This window comes from Podarcis liolepis (assembly GCF_965112155.1).
Source record: "Podarcis liolepis genome assembly, chromosome: 6".
Taxonomy (NCBI): domain Eukaryota; kingdom Metazoa; phylum Chordata; class Lepidosauria; order Squamata; family Lacertidae; genus Podarcis; species Podarcis liolepis.
Window position 1 is genome coordinate 62,299,244 of NC_139559.1, and position 19,721 is coordinate 62,318,964.

At 41.4% G+C, this 19,721-nt stretch overlaps 2 long non-coding RNA genes across 3 annotated transcripts in view; one reads left to right on the forward strand and one right to left on the reverse strand.

Moving 5' to 3' along the window:
- Positions 1 to 17,171, reverse strand: part of LOC310710109 — a 57,471-nt gene extending 40,300 nt beyond the window's left edge. Inside the window, exons 1-4 of one of the 2 annotated variants that reach the window (XR_014527807.1) lie at positions 17,066 to 17,171; positions 9,844 to 9,973; positions 6,169 to 6,336; positions 215 to 256 (exon numbers count right to left, since the gene is read on the reverse strand). This is a non-coding gene — a long non-coding RNA (uncharacterized lncRNA). The remainder of the gene's footprint in view (positions 1 to 214; positions 257 to 6,168; positions 6,337 to 9,843; positions 9,974 to 17,065) is intronic. The other variant, XR_014527806.1, reaches the window with a different exon arrangement.
- LOC310710112 lies at positions 6,251 to 9,829 on the forward strand. Its single transcript, XR_014527810.1, has 3 exons — positions 6,251 to 6,375; positions 7,369 to 7,494; positions 9,535 to 9,829. It is a non-coding gene; the product is annotated as an uncharacterized lncRNA (long non-coding RNA).
- Positions 17,172 to 19,721: the final 2,550 nt, after the last annotated feature.

Genomic DNA, 19,721 nt, shown 5'->3' on the forward strand with positions numbered 1-19,721 from the left:
TGACAGCAAAACTCCCACCCATGGTTCCAGCTCGCAGTTGCAAGAAAGATGATGACAAATTTAACAATCTGAGTGCTTTTGTTTTACAGCAGCAAACCCATTCTCTGTATAACGAATTACAAGAAAACTTCAGCACTTTTCGAATGCATGGGAAAGCAAATAAAAAGCCAAACTGAAATGGTTAATAATGATTTGAAATGGATGTTCAGATTACCTTTTGAAGAAGGCACAGTCTTCTTTCCTTAATGCTTGAGTCCTGCAAATAATGACAAGTAGGCCTGTCAGTCAACAAAGGTACCTGTGGGATTTTCTGCCTCAGGTGCTAAAATAACATGGCTGTTGTTAGATACTGTGCCCACTGGCTTGCAGGGGAGGGATTTCCACTTGCTTTTCCTCCTTAGGAAACACATATATGTTTGGTGACTGCAGCGTTTAGTGGTGGGCTGCATATACAACACTACCAGCACAAATAAAACTCCACCAACAGCCCTTTGGGCGAACTCTCAGGCAGATCACTTTTCAGCAGAAGGTTCATACACATTTGGCTACTTAATGAGGAAATGATGAGACATTTAGTGATGTACACACATCTATTAAGATCAATGTACCTGACAATATGCTAAGAGGTACTACTAAGCATTAAAATCAATATGTGTGCAGCTTGTCCAGAGCCACTAATTGTTCCACTCAGTTGTGTGCAACTAGAGCTGGATGAGACTCAGGGTCTCCAAATCCTGATTTCATAAACAACTGTTTTCACCCAAATCTATATGCATAAAAATAAAGGACAGCCAATTTTCTTTCCAGACTGATTCTTTGCATCTAATCCTCCCCCCCAAAAGAAGTTTCTATTTGTGTAAAAAACTATGGATATCAGGATGAAACCTCCTGTGTGCTGCTGCCAACATGATCAAGTTTTGCAGGTTGTGCTGCTATAGTTGTGCCACTAAGTAGTTCAGCATCAGGGCCTCCCTCACTGGCACACCATGTGTTCATGCATTTTGTCTTCCGCAGCTCAAAATAGCAGAGGCCAAAAGCATTAACAGAGGCCATCAGTGTTATTTATCCAAGAAATGGCTTCAAAAAGAGTGGTCTAATGTTGATTGCTTTCTGTGAAGGACATTTCAGGATTTTTATTCTGATGCTTCATTGGCACCCTTTTGGTACCTTTTCTGCACCCACGGCTGGAAAGAGCTTATTGGGTAGAGAACATTTGTGCCCTCACCCTCAGGGCCATGCAAAGCTGGTAACAGGCCTAGGCCAGATGGGAAATAAAGGCCCCATTTCTGCTTTTACTTATCTATATTTTATCTTGTATTAATGTTTTATGTATCTTCTTTAAAATATTAATATGTTGTGTTAAAGGATCCCCCTTGACTCTCTTTACAATATCCTACCAGAGGGACTCAGAGTAGGCCTCCTGAAAATCATAGGCCCATGCCAATTGGCTCCCCTACCCGCTGCCTCTGTTCGGGCCTGCTCACCCCCATGCCCTTTCAAAAGGCTTCATTGGGTTTTGTTTCAGGCACCATGCAAAACCTGATACTATATTTGGGGGATCAGAAACAGCGAAATCTCACCAGCTTAGTTAGATAGACTAGCTGGCATGGTTACTTCACCTGCTACAATATATGCTTTTAACTCTCTTTATGGTATCTTAATGCATAATTAGTAAAACTGACAGGTGACAGAACTCAGGTTTGCTTGGTCATTACACAGTCTGTCATGTACTCACAAGAAGGAAGGTTTTCCGGTTCATTCAATAGTGAGGAAAAACAATATGAACATGACTCTGTATTTTTCCCTCATATGTTTTGAAGCTAAGCCCTGGACATTGAAAACAATTTCTGAGAATTAGCCCCTTGGCTCAAGGCTAAGCCATGTTTCCCCCCCCCCCTGGTAAGACACTGAAATGAATTTACACTTGAAGTGACTCATTACATTCAAAATTGAAATGCAGTTATGAAGTAGGGATGAAGTAAAAGATTAGCACCTTGATGGGAGATTCTGGGTTGGAAGTATCTTAATTTCCCGGAGCTTTGTTATGAATGCAAGGTTTTACATGAGCAGCAGGTATAAGTCTTCTATTGTTTGTCCATGTGCAAATACAACAAGCGGCACATTTATGTGTGTGTGTGCACCCTCCTCCCTAAACATGATGTAATATGACTACATCACCAAAGGCGTACTCCTCCATTGTCTCCCAAGACAGACAGATGCCAACAACAACCAGGGCAAGTTTGTATGTATATTATGGACAATTCCTGTGATTGTTTCATGCCTTTCTTGAACTGGAAGGATCTATGTACATGTCTCTCCCCCACCATCACAATGCACACTTAGTGGTGGTGTGGCACATGGTTTCTCTGTCCTTGCATACACACAGACCATGAACTGCCTTGAAGGCCTATTGACCCAGTTGGGTTGTCCTGGGATGCTAACCTCCAGGCTCATTAAAAACCTCTGGCTTCCTTACATATTTCAGGAGCAAATATATGTTTCAAAGGAGCCAAGTGGGAATTGTCAGTCCCTGCCAAGATCAGTGGTTCTTGACTCTTTATCAATTCTTGGCAAAAAGAATAATAATAAAGATCTTTCAAACCATAACATAGCGGTTAGTTTTAGAGGGCAAAGTTCACAGAGACTTGCAAATGACCCGACATGGTGAAAAGGGGTGTGTGCCAAAGATAATTTGCAGACATTACAGAAGCAATGCCAGCTAGATGTACAGTTTCTCATACACAGACCAGCAGTGCCTATTTGTAAGATCTGAAGTGAAACTTGCAGTAAGATACATGACTGCTGTAGATGTGCGTCTCATGCCATGCCAAGAGACAAAATACCTGCAGTTGAGCTTTATTGGGCTCATTTGCACTGAATGAGATCATTTGAATGTTAGAGAAAAACACCACCCAGTTGTATCTTACATCTCCAGACACTCTTTCCAGTGATCTGCTTACATGTCAAGAGGCCACATGTGAAGACCTTACTGTGAAAGTCAGCCTCCTGCCAGATTCAGTACATTCTCTGAACCTTTTATGGAAAGATTCAGGACAGACAAATTCATGGCTTTGTTCTATCTCCATTCTCGAAGATATGCTTCTGAATACCAGTGGCTGGAAGCCTCAGGAGAGTGCTGTTGAATTCAGGTCCTGCTTCCTGGATTCCCATAGATGTCTGGTTGGCCACTGTGAGAACAGGATGCTGGACTAAGATGGGCCACTGGCCTGATCCAGCAGGCTCTTCTTATATTCTGAATGTCATCCAGATTTAGTGCACAGTTAAACCATGGAATTCACTGCCACAAGATGCAGTGAGGGCCACCAACTTAAATGGCTTTTAGAAGAGCTTAGATAAATTCATGGAGGATAAAGAAATCAGTGACTGCAATAGTTATATAATGTCTCTGAGGCAGTGGGCCTCTGAATACCAATTGCAGGGAAATGCAAACAGGAGAGGGCTTTTGCATTCATGCCCTGTTTGTGGGCTTCCCATAGCCTTTCCCACTTGGCCACAACGGAAACAGAATTCTGGACTAATTGGACCTTTGTTCTGATCCAACAAGGATCCTGTAGTCTTATGTTCAACTACATAGGCTACAAAAAGGACTTAGTTGATGGTGTGTATTTTAACCTTCTCTTCTGGCATGTGTGCTGTTCCTTTGGCCATTCCTTGCTCCCATTCCCCCCCCCCCCAAAGTTCTTTAAGGAAGTGGTGACATTTCTGTAATGGCATAGCTCATACTAACAGCAGGTATTAGATACAGTGCTCAGGACAAAAAGCAAAATGTATTTTATCTCTCAGCTGGAGCTTTACATTCTTTTTAAAAAGAATACCTTGGTCGAATGATAGAAGGCTTCCTTCCAATACAAAAGTCACTTAAGAATTTTTTAAAAATCTGAAGTAGCATTTATCTTGCCTCTGAATTTCAAACTAAAAAGCTTCTCTCCCCCTGCCCGTTAAGCTCAAAGGTTTATGCTGCAGTAGCCTGCCATCTTGTGGACTCTAAAGCAAGTTTGAATTTCTACTTGCCTTCAGTTAGTAAGGAAACCCATTATATTTAGATGATAATGGAAACAACTTCAGTTTTTTAAATAAGGCACAGGAAAAAGAGAATTAATGTTTGTGTGAAACTACAGTAATATGCACTGGCTGATTAAGGCTGCAATTCTGTACCCACTTACCTGGATAAGTCCCATGAACTCCATGAACTTATTTCTGCATAGAAATGTATTGGACTGCAGTGTTGGGCATCCCTATTAGTGTGTTGCAGACTACAGCAGGGAACTTGCATAGCATAATGTTCCTTCAAACACACAAATGGTATATATTTTTAAATCCCTGAACACACACATATATACACACAAAAAGAGAAAGGTTTTAGCCCAGCAGGTTTTCTATTTAAAGGATTGTTTTTGTGGGGGGCGGGGGGGAATGTCCCATAGAACTGATACAGTTGAGACACAGGTTTACAACTGGGAGAAAAGGAGGCTTTAATTTTCTAAAGAACATAAATATCTTAAGGCACAATATTATGCATGTTTACTCAGAATTCAATGTGGCTTACTCCCAAAATATAGGATTATACCCTTAATAGTCTATTTTTTAAGAAAATTTACCTTCCATAGAGATCACAGTTTGTCTTCCTCCCTTCGTTTTTTGTTTGTTTGTTTGTTTGTTTGTTTTGTAGGCAGTATCCCTTAGGGCTATAGTGCTGAGCATTCATACTTGGAAGTAAGTAGTTTTTAAAATCATGCAGTTTGCTTAAAGAGTATGCATTGTCAGAACAGGTCTACTAGCTTGTGACGTTTCATGGAACTATTCATAACATTTTCAGGTATGCTTTTGTTCAATAAATTGTAAGCAAAACTGTTATACCATTGTTAGGTCACATACATATACAGTAAGGTATATGCCTAGCCAGCTAAAATCAGTAGGCTGGCAAGCTTGATTCGGTACTAAATGTTCATATTTAAACTTTTATTTACTCCAGTGTAAAGTTGCATACATGCACAGGGTGGCCATATGAATATCCCTCAAACGTCCACTTTTAAGTGAGAAACCCTAGAATTACAGAAGCCATCGTGATTTCTGATTCTATCCCAGAATGCCCTCTTTTTGGTCCAACGCTCTCACTTGAGTTATGTAGCTCCTGCGAGAACTCAGGGGCAAAAAAGAAGCATCCCTATTTTGATCAGTTGGATGGTATGTGCATGTATCACAAAAAAGGGAAAAGGAATGGAAAACACCACCCACAAAAGGTAAAAAGATGCATACATGAACAGCATAAAGGGGCACAAATAACGAGAGATTTCATCCCAGGCCTGCTTAAGCAATACGTAATATACTCTATCTGGCATTTCATATTTACATGGTTAAGTAGAGCTCACATAAAATGTGTGCATGAATATAACAGAGAGAAGGAGACTTCAGAGGGAGGAAGAGAGCAATTATTAGAAAATGATACTTCATGTAGGTTCCCTTCATTAAAATAGTGTTAGGATGAGATACGAAGCATGTTGCAAGTAGTTGGAGTATCAAACTTCAAACTGGGTGAACCTGGACTACCTCATCTAAATAGAAGGCGAGCAGAGAACCCTCACATAATATTCATCCATCACCATCACCTCTGCTATTATTACTATTATAGCTCCAAAAGTTTATTAAGAACATAGAAAATTGCCTTATACTGAGTCAGATCTATCTCATTGTTGCTGACACTGATTGGCAGCAGCTGCTCTCCAGGGTTTCAGTCAGGGGACATTTCCAGCCCACATACCAAGAAGACGGCAGCATTTCTTGAACAACCAGCCCTGTGAAGTCTCAGCCTAGATTAGTAATTTGTTTTGTAACCCACTCATATACGCCTCAAAATGTAAGAAGGCTTAGTATCAACACTTACCCAGCCTCCTCCTCTGCATCAACTGCTGAAAGCAGCTCCTTGGGAAACCTTGATCTGCCTGACTCATTAACCTGCTTTTAATTTCCATAGGAAGACACTATTGCGAAAGACCAGCCCAGATCAAATACTCCGCTATTCAGAAGGCATCAAAATGTCTTTGTAATGAGTGATACTTAGGAAGATGCTTTATGCTGAGTCACATCACTGGTCCATCTAGCTCAGTACTGTGCATGTTGACTAACAAGACTCTTCAGACTGGAACATACCTGGACATGATGGGGATTGAACTTAGGACTTTTTGCATGCAAAGTACATGCACTACCACTTGGAGGCAGAAAGGCTGATGGCTCAGTTTTGCTAGACATTCGTTCTTGATAGCAACCCCAGTGGTGAAGAGCCTGGTTCATCTTTCAAGTATGAAAGACAGATGGGCTCTGTAAGAGAGAGGAGGAAGGGACAGAACAAAATTACTGGTGAATGTCTTACGTACTTGTTGCGAGAGTCAGTGTGCCTTGATGTTATGATTCATCTCAAATTATAAAGTGAATGGCTCTATATGGCCAGCATACGCCACTTCTTGATACCTGCCATGAATCCGAGTGCCCATGACTCACTATGTGGAGGCACCTTAATAAAGAACTCGATGTGTCTGCACAGTTCCTTGAGGGAAAGGGAGATTTATGCCCTAATTTTCCCACTGCATTGTGACAAGAGCAACTTCCACAGGGTTCGGTCTGCTCTGGCAATATTGGCAGTGGAAGTAACAAGATAATCCACCCAACCCATGTGATTCACGGATGAAACCACATCATGTATTTGTTTGAACATAATGCTAAACCACAATTTAGTGTAGTGGTGCGGAACCTCTGGCCTAATCAGGCCTGCAAATCCATTTTTAGCAAGCCATACCCACATGATGTCAGACATGGGAAAGTTCAAGGCAGGGTGGCTGTAAAAAGGAAGAATCAGAAGCGTACTCTAAGGGCTCATGCAGACTTCCTTTTGCGACATGCTTTCCAGGCACAGGCCTGTGCTTTAAAGCTCCATGTCTGAGCAGTTTTTGTTTCTCGTCCTAGTGCTTTCCCTGGAAAAACCCACATTTTACCACTGAATCAGAGCAAATGGCAATCCTTGGAAAACCCGACTGCGCTTGGCTCCAATTCAATGGTAAAACACAGGCTTTCCTGGGGAAAGTGTCATGACAAAAAACAAGAAAGAAAACTCTTAGACACAGAGCTTGAAAACGTGGACCTGTGCCTAGAAACACACCACGAAAGGAAGTCTAGATGAGCCCATAAGCTTCCTTTGCAGGCAGTGGCGTAGCGTGGGGGGTGCAGGGGGGGCCGGCCGCACCGGGCGCAACATCTGGGGGTTAGGGTTAGGGGGCGCAAATCCACGGGTTAGGGGGCGCAAATTACTTGCCTTGCCCCGGGTGCTGACAACCCACGCTACGCCACTGTTTGCAGGCAAAATCCAAATGCGTCCGTTTTTTTATACCACCCTGAACAACTTGGAAAGAAACGTTGAGTCCTTCTTTCGCAGCCACAAATTGAAATTACAACCAGATTATGCCGGATGAACTGGGAACCAAGGTACACCTTAAACCCAAATGATCCAATTCAAACCAGTTATCCAAATAGCATAATGACTTCCGATAACAATGCTGAATGTGGAGCGTAATGCTATAATGGATTCAATTTGTTGCTCACCCTTCCCCTCACCCCACTTAAAGAGCCATGCGTGCTTTGGAAGCAATTTTCTACCTTCTTTTTAATCTAAGCAGTTACATAATGGTTTAAATTGTCAACTGCTTCTTTAAAAATATGTGGGGGGCCTATAAGCAATTGCTGAAGGAGAGATTTCTCCCTCCGCTAAATCCATCTTCCCATTCAGTGGTTGGCTCAGAGTTGGAGTTCCCCCACAACCTACAGGGCATGAAGAGACCACTTTTGTACAAGTGCAAGAATTAAGGGTACGGTACTCTTCTCAAATAAGAAAATATTTTAAAATAAAGGAGGAAATTCAACACCGTGCTATGTTAAACGTTCCATCAGTAAGACCTTTTCAGCTTGCCAGATTGAATAATTCCTTCTCTCCTGCCCCCATGTGCTGTTCTGGAGGTTCTCCTGAACCCCCTCAAACCAATTTGGGGGGCCAGGGGATGGGAAAGGAGGTGAGGAAGTCCTGCTGTGCAACAGGGAGTCCTTGCACAGGGCACCTACTGAAGTGAATCCCGCCCTCAGAGGTTTTTTTTGGTGCAGTACTAGCTTGGACTAGCTCAGTAGCAGCTCCTCAATGTGGCCAGCAAGTTTGGAATTAAAACAAGTACAGTGGTGCCGCGGGTTACATACGCTTCAGGTTACAGACTCCGCTAACCCAGAAATAGTGCTTCAGGTTAAGAACTTTGCTTCAGGATGAGAACAGAAATCGTGCTTTGGCGGTGCAGCAGCAGCAGGAGGCCCCATTAGCTAAAGTGGTGTTTCAGGTTAAGAACAGTTTCAGGTTAAGAACAGACCTCCGGAATGGTGTTTCAGGTTAAGAACAGTTTCAGGTTAAGAACAGACCCTTAACCCGAGGTACCACTGTATGGGAGAATGTGAAGTACTGGATAGCCCTTCTTCCCCCTTGCTTTTCTGCTCTTGTTGCCCCAACCCAGGACAAAAGGGGATTCTGGTCAGAATTCCCATCCATTCCACTCTCCCAGTAAACGCCAATAGCAGCAGAGTTCAAGAGACCCTCCCTCTCTCTATTGCCTCAATTTGTTTAGGTGCCCGAGAGAGCAGAGAATTAAATCTGCACCCCACATTAAATGTGAAGAGTTAATAGGGGTTGGTGCTGCCAGGGAGGGGGGGAAATGGAGGGCTACGGATCGCCACCACAAGAGTTCGGAACAAAACGTAACACTTTTGAGGCACTGAAACAAAGATTCTAAATTGCTAATGAAGCTTCCTTAAGTAAAGAAGAGCAACACTGTCATCCCCTTTCTATTGTGCCCTACTCTGTGGTGCTGTTGAGTAATTTGTAGGCCCAGACTTTACAGCTGTCCCTGTGTTTTACTTCACTTCCATCAGAATGGGGGTTCAGTAGGCCCTGTTGCAATTGCTGTTGATTCTGCTGTATGAGTCCCTTGACTTCTGCTCCAGAGTGCTGTCCTGACAGCACCATTGACTCAAATTACTAGCTCTTCACTGCTGAGCTTGAAATGGGAGTTTGCTGCTTTCTCTCTCTCTCTCTCTCTCTCTCTCTCTCTCTCTCTCTTTCTCTTTTTTCTGCCCAAATCCGAACAGCTGGCTTTCAGTCAGATCACTTTCCTTCCCTGCAACATTGGGCCTACCATGTGGCCACTCCCCTCCACTGCTAGAACGCTTACATGTACCACCATGGCTACACACACTACACATTTAAAGCACACAAACAGCCTACTGGAGTCCTGGGAACTGGAAATTATAGCTGGGTTATTATTATTTTTGAAAAAGGGTGAAGGATTTTGAGTGTGGATGGGGACCCTATGTGACCCCGCAGATTCCCTCGGTTTTGCACCCTCAGCAACCACGCACACCCTCTGAAGGTTACAAATATATGTAATATATCCTGCTTTGCTAGCACAGTCTCTGACAACTAACATTTTTCAGACTTCATCAATGGCAGGAGCCTGTCTAAAAGAACATTATGAAAAACCCTTGAAGCTATCCTGGTCCAAACATCTGTTCTTGCAAGGTTGCATTAGCAGGGCCATAACTGCATTAGAGTGGAGCTACAAATTCAATACAGTTGGAGATAATGGTGGTATAAGTGTTTCTTCATAGATGATAGTCTAGTGGAGGTGAAATCCGGGAATCAACAGTTTTAAAAAACACAAAAAGCCAGGCTACTGTCAATGCCTTTAATGCACAAGGCACCAAAAGTATTGCAGAAACAATAACAAGTCCTGTGGCACAGACCTGTTGTCCATTTGTGTTGCAGCAGAATAACATGGATGCTCTTCTGGAATTCGTTGCCATCAAAAATATTTCAATATAGGGGTGAAATCCAAGCCATAATTTGAAGTACTTCTCAGTTTCAAATATTTGCCTTAAAAATGAAATAATTCTAATTGCAATGAAAGATTGAACAATACCTTATTTACAAGCAAGTAGCATTAACAACAGGTTTAGTGCTGTCACAGTTAGTGACGGAAGGATCGGCTGATTTTGCTTACCTCAGTTTCTACAGTCTTAAATCTAATTCTCCACATTTCTGCAGCAATTTGTGATTTATGTATTTATTAAAAAATCCTTATGAAAATTCATTGCATTTTAATGAGCTCTTCCCCTCATAAAGACATTTTGCATGCAATTTTAACCAATGTACAGATTTGTGCAGGGAATTTCTCCAATATAATGTATTTTTGTATATTATTTTGACTAATATATTTATTTTTACACACACTTCCTCCTGATATGTGCATAATTCTAAACACTGTATGAGAACTGTATCGTGAAATTTGGATATGTGAATTTTGAAGGATAGCTGTGCTTTGGTTCAAATATTTCAGAAAGTGTGAATTTGATAAATTCACCTTTGAATGTGAACTGAATCAAATTTCTTCTGCATCCTTAGTTGTTTACTTATGGAGTTCAGTGGAACTTATTTTCAGGTAAATGTGTATAGGACTGAGATGTTGAAAATACTGACATTTTTCACAGGTACTTCCCATACTCCTGACTGGTTGCACTGTAATTACATCCCAGTAATATAAAATGGTGTCCTATAAATAAGAAACAAATAGATTGCAGACAAATGTGATGTCCTTAGTATCATTACAGTATCTTTGATAATTAACAGGTGATTGAATACGTATCAGTTTTTAAGAGGACAACCCAAAAATAAGGTAAATGTTTCTACATATTAATGGGAGCCCCTCAGAATGTAGTTGTATATAAGTTTGTAAAGAAATTTATCTAGAGGAACTAGACAGGGATGCCCTTTATACCCTCTGCTCTTTGCTACTGTCATTTATCCATAAAGTTAAAGGTACCCCTGACTGTCAGGTCCAGTCACGGACGACTCTTGGGTTGCGCACTCATCTCGCTCTATAGGCCAAGGGAGCCGGCGTTTGTCCACGTACAGCTTCCGGGTCATGTGGCCAGCATGACTAAGCCGCTTCTGGCGAACCAGAGTAGCACACAGAAACGCCGTTTACCTTCCCGCTGGAGTGGTACCTATTTATCTACATGCACTTTGACGTGCTTTCAAACTGCTAGGTGGGCAGGAGCAGGGACCGAACAACGGGAGCTCACCCTGTTGCGGGGATTTGAACCGCAGACCTTCTGATCATTTAACCTTGGGCTATCACAATAACAGAAAACATACACATTCATAGGATCCAATATGGCTCTTTGGATACTAATATAATCCCTGTGTCTCACTCCCAGAAATCTTATAAATAAGTCATAAGGTTATTATCTAGTTACAGTGAAATATCAGGCTATAAAATAAATTATAAGATAGCACAGTGGCTATGTTATAATGTTTCGAATGAAAATTTAAAAGATGTTCAAGGAATAACCAAAACACCATGGAGAAATGAACAAAGAATTAGATATTTGGGAATATGAGTTACAAATAAATTGGAAGATAGAGTAAATGATTGATTGATTGATTGATTGATTACCAAAAGCTATTTCATGAGTAGGAGAAAGAACTGGAATTTTGGAATTTCTTCTCTCTCGTGGTATGGGAGAAAATCTACTGTAAAATAAGTATCCTGCCCATAATTTTGTTTATTATACTCCTAAACATTCCATTAGTTGCTCCATCTGAAATACTGTCAAAATGGCAGAGTCTGAAAGTTTTATATGAAACCACACACACACACACACACACACACACACACACACGAGGTAGCTGCCAAAATTCTATTAAAAACCAAGCAGCAGAGGTATTGCAGTACCTAGCATAAAGTTATTATTAAAAAACAAAATTGGCAGGCAAGCCCCACCTACAATATACTGTCGGCCCTGGACATTGCCCAGACCTAGAGGATACATAACTGCCCAATCACAGGCATACTAAATTCCTGGGTTTTTCTGCTGTTTTCTATAAGCAACAGCTCTAAGTCCTCTATCGCAGAGAGGAAAAAAGGTGTCTAAAATAACTAGATTTTAGACAGCTTGTGTGAGTCTATCAGTTAATGCTATGGTTGCAAGCAGGTGAGAGAGGAACGAAATGTTCTCCTCTCTGAGGAGTCACTCAACAATTCTTAGCACCCTCCATAAACTATAGTTATCAGGATACTTTGGGATAAAGCATGACTGTTGAAGAGTGCTCTAGATATCTGGAGGAAGAGGGGAATGAATGAATTGACCTCATGCCTCTTACAGTTTATAAGGGTATCCAGAAAGCGAATGGGAATTAGGGCTAGGAAAACAAATCCTGTGATATTTTAAAAAATTGTCCTTCTTACATTTTGGAAGTGGCGAATCTTTCATTTTTAGTAGCTTATGCACTTTTAAGCAGTTATATCCCAGCACAGGGTGGTTCCATGTCAAAGCACTCTTGAAGCCCACTTGGTATGAAAAGTTGGACCACCCTACACAAGCATATGCAAGTTATACCCTTGCAAAATTCAGAGAAGTGACAATTTAGAAGAATGGCTTCAATTGGAAGAGTTTCAGAAAATGGAAATTAAGTATTTTACCATATGTGGTGGGATTGTAGTAAAATTAAAAAATTATGGGAAATGATATACAATGAGTTGAAGAAAATGTTCCAATTAACATTTCTAAAAAAGCCTGAAGTGTTTTTGTTAGGGATTGTTGGAAAAGACCTGCCAAGGAAATTGAAAAACATCTTCCTGTACACGACGGCGGCGGCAAGAGTCTTAATAGCACGAGGATGGAAGAACGAAGAAATCCCGACCAAAGAACTGTGGCAAGAGAAACTGATGGACTGTGCGGAATTGGCAAAATTGACACGCAAACTACGTGATAAGGACAACTGTGACTTTAAAGAAGAATGGGAACCTTTTACAAAGCACTTAAAGAAACAACAAAATGAACTGGACTCCTTGGCAGGTTTTGAATAAACATACACAAACTTTTTATTGGTAACATATAGATAGATCAATTAAGGATCTTTACAATTTTATAATATGCAGAGAATAACATGTGCTGAAAAACCAGAGAGAGGAGCTGAGGGAAGTCTGGGGTGGGGTGGGAAGGTTGGGCTTTTTTTTTCTTGGGGAGGGAAAAACAGGGGGGGGGAATGAGGATGATGTGGTTTTGATAAATTGCTATGTTGAAATTCTTAATAAAAAATATTCAAAAAAGAAAATGTAAATTAAGTAGGTTTGCCTTTAAATGCATACAGAATTGAAAATTCTCCCCCATACCTACTTGCGGTAAAGCGGGATGTTTCAGGAGAGAAGAACGGAGAAGAGGAAGAACTCTTCCCATCAAGCCCATGCAAAGGGGCGGGGGGCAGCTGGGTACACTTGTCCCAGGCCTCGGAAGGCTAAGCTAATAGGGGGACCCTGCTAGGGACTGTTTGAGTTTATAACTTCATTCTAACATGACTCTCATCCTGGGCTTCAGACAAGCTCTGCACGGGCCTGCTTCCCATCATTCTCCAGACACGTACCTTACCCCACTGTCATTCACAGGAAAACCTCTCTTCTGAAGAAGCCTGAACAACAGGAAAGGCTCTTGCCTGAGGCCACCTGGAATCCTGAACAGCAGCACGCTGTGCATGGATTGGGGTTACACTGCAAAGATTCTGCTGTAGGGCACTTGTACTGAAAAACAGAGCCCGTCTTAATATGCTCCTTTCAGTCATTTACTTCTAAATAAAAATCCTTTTTATTTAGACATGCATTTTGAATCACAACATCTGAGACAATCCAAGTTTTAGGTTTCTACAAACAGCATAACAAAGAAGTTCTGGGCTAGGTTTGTACTACAAAGGAATTACCATCAATAAAACTATAAATATTCAGGTCTGTTCACATTAAAGAAAATGCATTGGCGGTGAAGAGAGCACAGCCTGTGTTGCATCATTTTTCCCCCCATGTTGCCAAATAATTAAAAACTAGGCCTGAAATGCAACATTCAGCTTCCAGTTTTAATTTCCAGCTTCTGCAGTTGAACTTGATGTTGAATTGTGTGTGTCTATCAATTTGCAGAACAATGCTTTTTTTACCCCTAAATCCTTTTCTGATCAGATTTCCTTATTTTATTTTAAACTATTTATCTGATGTAGGGCACATAGCAAAGACAATGCAAAGCCCTTCGGTCACTGCATTTTCTGTCACTTGATATGAAATTGATTTCATGTCGATATTTTAAAAACAAGTTTAAAAGGGGGAAGGAGTAATAGTTCCAGAGCCCAGCACCAAAGACGAGGCCACATCCTCATAATACATTTTAAGCATGTGATGTCTCACAGTCCCACAAAGAATCTTAGTAACTGTAGTTTACTCCCCAAAGAACTCTAATTTCCAGCAAACTTAACAAACTACACAGTTCAGGATGCTTGAGGGGCCAGCCATGTGCCTAAAATGTATTGCATGGACATAGCCTAGGACTCAGACCTCTGCCAATGATACCTCTGCTTTTCTCCAAATTCAGAAGTCCTTTTTTTGTTTGTCCACCCCCTCTGCAGTTGGAGGGCCTTTTTTGGTAGTGAAGCAGCATGCCTCTTTGCAGAAGCAATTAAGAACCTTCTTCTACAAGACTGATTTTTTCCACATGCTTAATCATTCCAGCTTTAATAACACTTCCTACCAACTCTTTGAGAATATCAGCACACATGTGGGTGGCAGAAACGCAGTGGATATTACATTGATTAAAGTCACTCTACAAAAACTACTGAGTAATAGAAATTTTCTGAGCACCTGTATACCAGGATCAGTGACATTCAATTTCCCCCCATAAAAGATCCAGTAATAGGAAAGGGTAGTAAGATATCTCCGAGTTGTTCAGAGTCAAAAATTACTTAACTATACATAGCTTGCTGTTTGTTCTTACATTCACTAAAAATACTGAATCCCACTCTAGATGTGGAGACTTCACCTTAGCATTGCTCACAGACATTAATCTCTTCTTCGTGGCTAAGAACTTGCTTTTGTATAATTATGAAAGCTGGGATTGTCAGAATGGAGGATTTTGCCCCTTCATTCTGTGATGGAATATATGTACAGTCCTCCAATTCTAATGGGTGCAGTCTACTTAGGGATACACACACACACACTCACACGGAGAAAATCCTGTTTGCAAAAATGCTACAAAAAACTACATCAACTGAAATTCTGAGATTAGAGAGCCCATTACTTAAACAAAACAAAAAAATCATCCCTAATGCCTATTTACCAATATATAAGCACATTTCCCCCATAAACAACACTAATTGACACTAACCCAAATGAGCACAAAATGCTCTCTGTAGCATGACTTCCTGGATTGTAATGATGATTCAAGCTTGTTTGTTTATTCACTAATGTGCATAATCTGAAAATCCACAGCAGGGTTCCTAATTAATATGGGGGAATTAGCAAGAGTCTGCTTTGTAGCTTCCAATTAAACTTCTGCAGAGGCAGAAGAGGTGTTTTGTGCCCTGATGACAAGTTGCTTCTGTGGCATTGCTATCACCCTACCTGCTTTGTGTTTTTTTTAATCTACGGCAGTTCACATCAACATAATTGCTTCAGTCTTCATCAGAATATTTCATGTCATATTAATTATGCATTTATTTATTTTTTAATGAACGCAGGACCTGCTACTTTAATTATTTTTCAAGTATCACTGTCCTGCCCTGCCCACCATCTTCATTCTCCAATACTGAGCAGCACTTTATTGTTGAGCATGCCCAGCCACCCAACCCTGGGTATAAATATTTTTAAAAAAATAAATAAGAGACCTCTTCCCACTGCCACCTGCTAAGCAGAGTGGGAGCAAAGTCACCAGTGTTGCAGTGGAGAAAGTAGCAGCAGGAACACAGCAGGGGGGCAGAGGACACTTGGACCAGGGCTCCCTGTCCTTTTCAGAGTGGTGTAGCCTGAGCAAACATAGGATATGATGGATGTTCCATCAGTGTGCAGAAAGGATGGTAGCTTTTTGCTCTTGCTGGCAAGTGATTGCTCTGAGAGTATCCACAGGAGCGATGTTTTAAAATAATTTCCCAAATAACATTTTATTCTCCTTATTCAGGATACTAGCAGCCTCAAACCCAGCGTTACTCAGAATTCTAAGGTGGGAAAAATCAGTGCATTTTTTAAAAAATCAGTGGTTAAAGTCGGTGCAGTTTTTAAGTTTCAGTCCACCACCTTAATTCAAAATGGTGTCCAATTGTATCAAAACATAGACGAAATTCTGTTTCTTGACTTTAGGAATTGTTATGCATGATTTCATTATCATATCTTAAGAGCTGCTGAAATGCAGAGCAAAAAAACAACAGCTTTCAAAAATTAATAGGAGATTCTGAGATCCCTCTTCATGCTAGCAATTAAGGACTTCTTTCTTATACAGGTGGCAACCATTTTGCACAGGGGTTCCATTCCTGATCCCTGTGTGTTTCAGCGAAGCTTAATAATAATAATAATAATAATAATTTATTATTTATACACCGCCCATCTGGCTGGGCTTCCCCAGCCACTCTGGGCAGCTTCCAACAAAATATTAAAATATCGTAATGCATCAAACATTTAAAGCGTCCCTAAACAGGGCTGCCTTCAGATGTCTTTTAAAAGTCTGGTAGTTGTTGTTCTCTTTGACATCTGGTGGGAGGGTGTACATAAGCCTTCCCTGTTCAGCCCCGGCCCTGTTTTGGGGCAACTTCTGCATCAGCAACAAGTGTGTGACTGCGCATCAATTTTGGACGCACAGAATGGTTGCTATTGGACTACTATTGGAAGTTAAATTTGACTTGTGTGGGGTTGGTTTGATGAGTATGAGAGGGTATATTAACTACAATTTATCTCTTCAGTCTCCCATGTGCGTAAGTTAAAGAGGGTTTTAAAATCTCATCCTTGGCAGCAAAATAGAAGCTTTGGGAATTAGGCTGCAAAACCTGCCTTTTGAGCACGTCCAGCTAACGAAGTAAGCTGGCTTTCCCCTTCTTACCTCACTTAACAAAAAAACAAAAACAAAAAACAACTTGTAAAGTAAGTTTAAAATATGATTTACTTACTTGATAGTCTTGCATTGGTTCACAGCAAAGGCAGCAGTAAAAACTATACAGGCAAAATACTTTTATTTGGAGCCTGGAGCTGGAGCAAGCAGAGAGACATGTCTGCTTTCACGGTTGGTTGAAGAAGAGAGCAAAGAGAGAGGGCAACAAGAAGGAGAAGGGTTTGTATCTCTTGCTTCTTCCTGCCATATAAATATGCTTAAAGTGGCTTACAGCAGAAATGCAAATCAATACATCATTACAATATCAAATATAAGTAAATCAATAAATAACTCAAGTTAAATAAATAACACTTAAAATCATCATAAAACAAACTGTCCTTCAGTTAAAACATATCAATTAATAACAAATATAATGATCATCCTAATGTAATCTCATGACAACAATAATATATCTAACAGCCACTGCATGGCAGTACTATACCAAATTGTACAAAAATTAACAAATTTTCATAGGGGCTAAAAGAACTGTGCTCATAGTTCCTTGAAGCTTGATCATACATTGTAAAATAAATAGCAATGAATACTACTGTGCTATAAGGTGCATAAGAACTTAAAGTGGCAAAAAATTTCATAGCATGTTTCACAGCAGTTTGATTGTATAAACTCCTAAAAACAACACCTCTTCATCAATCCTCGCTGGGAGGCACTCTTCTGTCAACAACAAACAGATGGCTTTGATCACCTTTGCTTAGGACTCTCACCACAGTTTCCCATTAAAGAGATCAGATAATCCCCAATCCACAGCTCAGATAGAGAATTCTATATTTGTAATTATTCCTCTATATTCCATGGACAAGGCCCTTTAGGATTTTTTTCTGTGAATATCACTTGAAAGTTGCAATCATATTGTCTTTCAGTGAAGTAGGTCCTTGTAGAATCTCATGCCTTGCTTCACTGACATCATGGCAGGCTCAGTCCACAGACCTCGCAACATCTTTTGCCACAGTGGTTTAACAATCAATCCCTCTTCCCAGGGAATCCTGGGAATTATAACTCTCTGAGGGGACTAGGGGTGTCCAAACAACCCTCAGCACCCCTAACAAACAACAGTTCCTAGGAAGCCATGACTATTTAAAGTGGTATGGTACTGCTTTAAATGTACACTGTGGCTGGATTCTGAGACAATGGATGAGGAAGCTGACAAGCAGTTCCATCACCCAGATTTGTTGTAAGTCTGGAAGCTGGCTGAAGGTGGACTGAGGTTGGTGGGGCAGTACCCTGTTTCCCCCACTGAACCAGCCTTTATCAATGCTTACCCACCACTGTTGCTATCAGTGGCTACCAACTCTTGCTCCCACAGGCAGTGCTGCAGCCACAGAACTGCCAGTGATTCACCCACTCACCCTGAATGGGCTTACTTGATGGCACCAGAGCTTTTGCGATGAGTGCCAAGGGCTCACTCAGCCCGTCTGCACCAGCCATGTTTTGGGTGATATAACATGGCATACCCTGGCCTCTACCCTCAAAACACTATAAGGTAATCCAGTCCAGGATAGGCTGAGTAACTGGCAACTGCAGCACTACTAAGGAGCAGAACTGGTGGTGGTAGTGCCTGATGGAGGCCCAGGTCAGCATGTGTGGTGGCCACCAGTGGCCCTATGCAGAGGGCCTACTCAAGCCTTGCCAGTTGTGCAAACAGCTCCTCTTCCTCCCTTGCGGAAATGGTTTATAAAAGTAGCATTCTTGGAGGAGTGGAAGGAGATTGGACCTATCAGTTTTATGGTCAAATGCAGCTTTGCCTTACCTCTTTTATTGCTAGCTGGAATACATGTTCATTCAGTTTATGTCTCATATCAATATAAATCCTGGGAACTGTAGTCACACAAAGGGACAAAGAATATCCAGTTAAGAATTGTTGCATACTGTACAAAACTGTGGGGCTTTTGGGGCGAGATAAGGAAATCAATCTGGTTTCAAACCTTTAGTACATATGTGCATGCAAAACAATTTCTGTGTGGCAAGAAACGACTGTGCAAATGTGTGCTATGCAAAATACTGTACTATGTAAAGCAAATACAGGCTATTCCAGGTTTGGGCAAACAGAGAAACCTCCTCTCTTTCACAAGACCACCTCCTTGTAGGAAACTGCAGGTGGAAATGGGTAATGTTCAAATAATGACGGGGTGCAAATTTTATGAGAAAAACACAGGAGTGTCATGTGCCGTGAAGTATCAGTTTGGGCAAATATGGCCACAGAGAAGCACTTCTTATCTGAGAAACTTCTAAACAGCTTGTAAGGACTGAAGTATTGAAGTCTGACAAAGCGGCGCAGACTACATTGCGATATATAACATCCTGTGTAGGCCCCATTTTATGACTTCCCTTGCCTGATGGCTAGTATGCCCCTTGCTCATTAAAGAAGGGGTGGAGGATCATTTGTGCCCCCACGGATCTCTGAAGCTAATCTTTCAGCCTCCTGCCCGAGATTTAATATTTCTTTCCCCCACCCCTTCCTCCCAAAGCAACGCGAGCTCTCTGCCGTCCCCACTGACCAGGGCGCAACTGGTGTTTGCGTGCTTGGAGAGGGTCTGTCAGCGCCTGGAGCTGCCTGGCTGAGCAGAGCAGCCTCGACAAGCGGTGTCCCGCCCTCTCCCCTCCTTCACACACCAACTGTGTTACGTTGCCGTTCAGCGCGCTGCTTTGGGCAGCCTGGC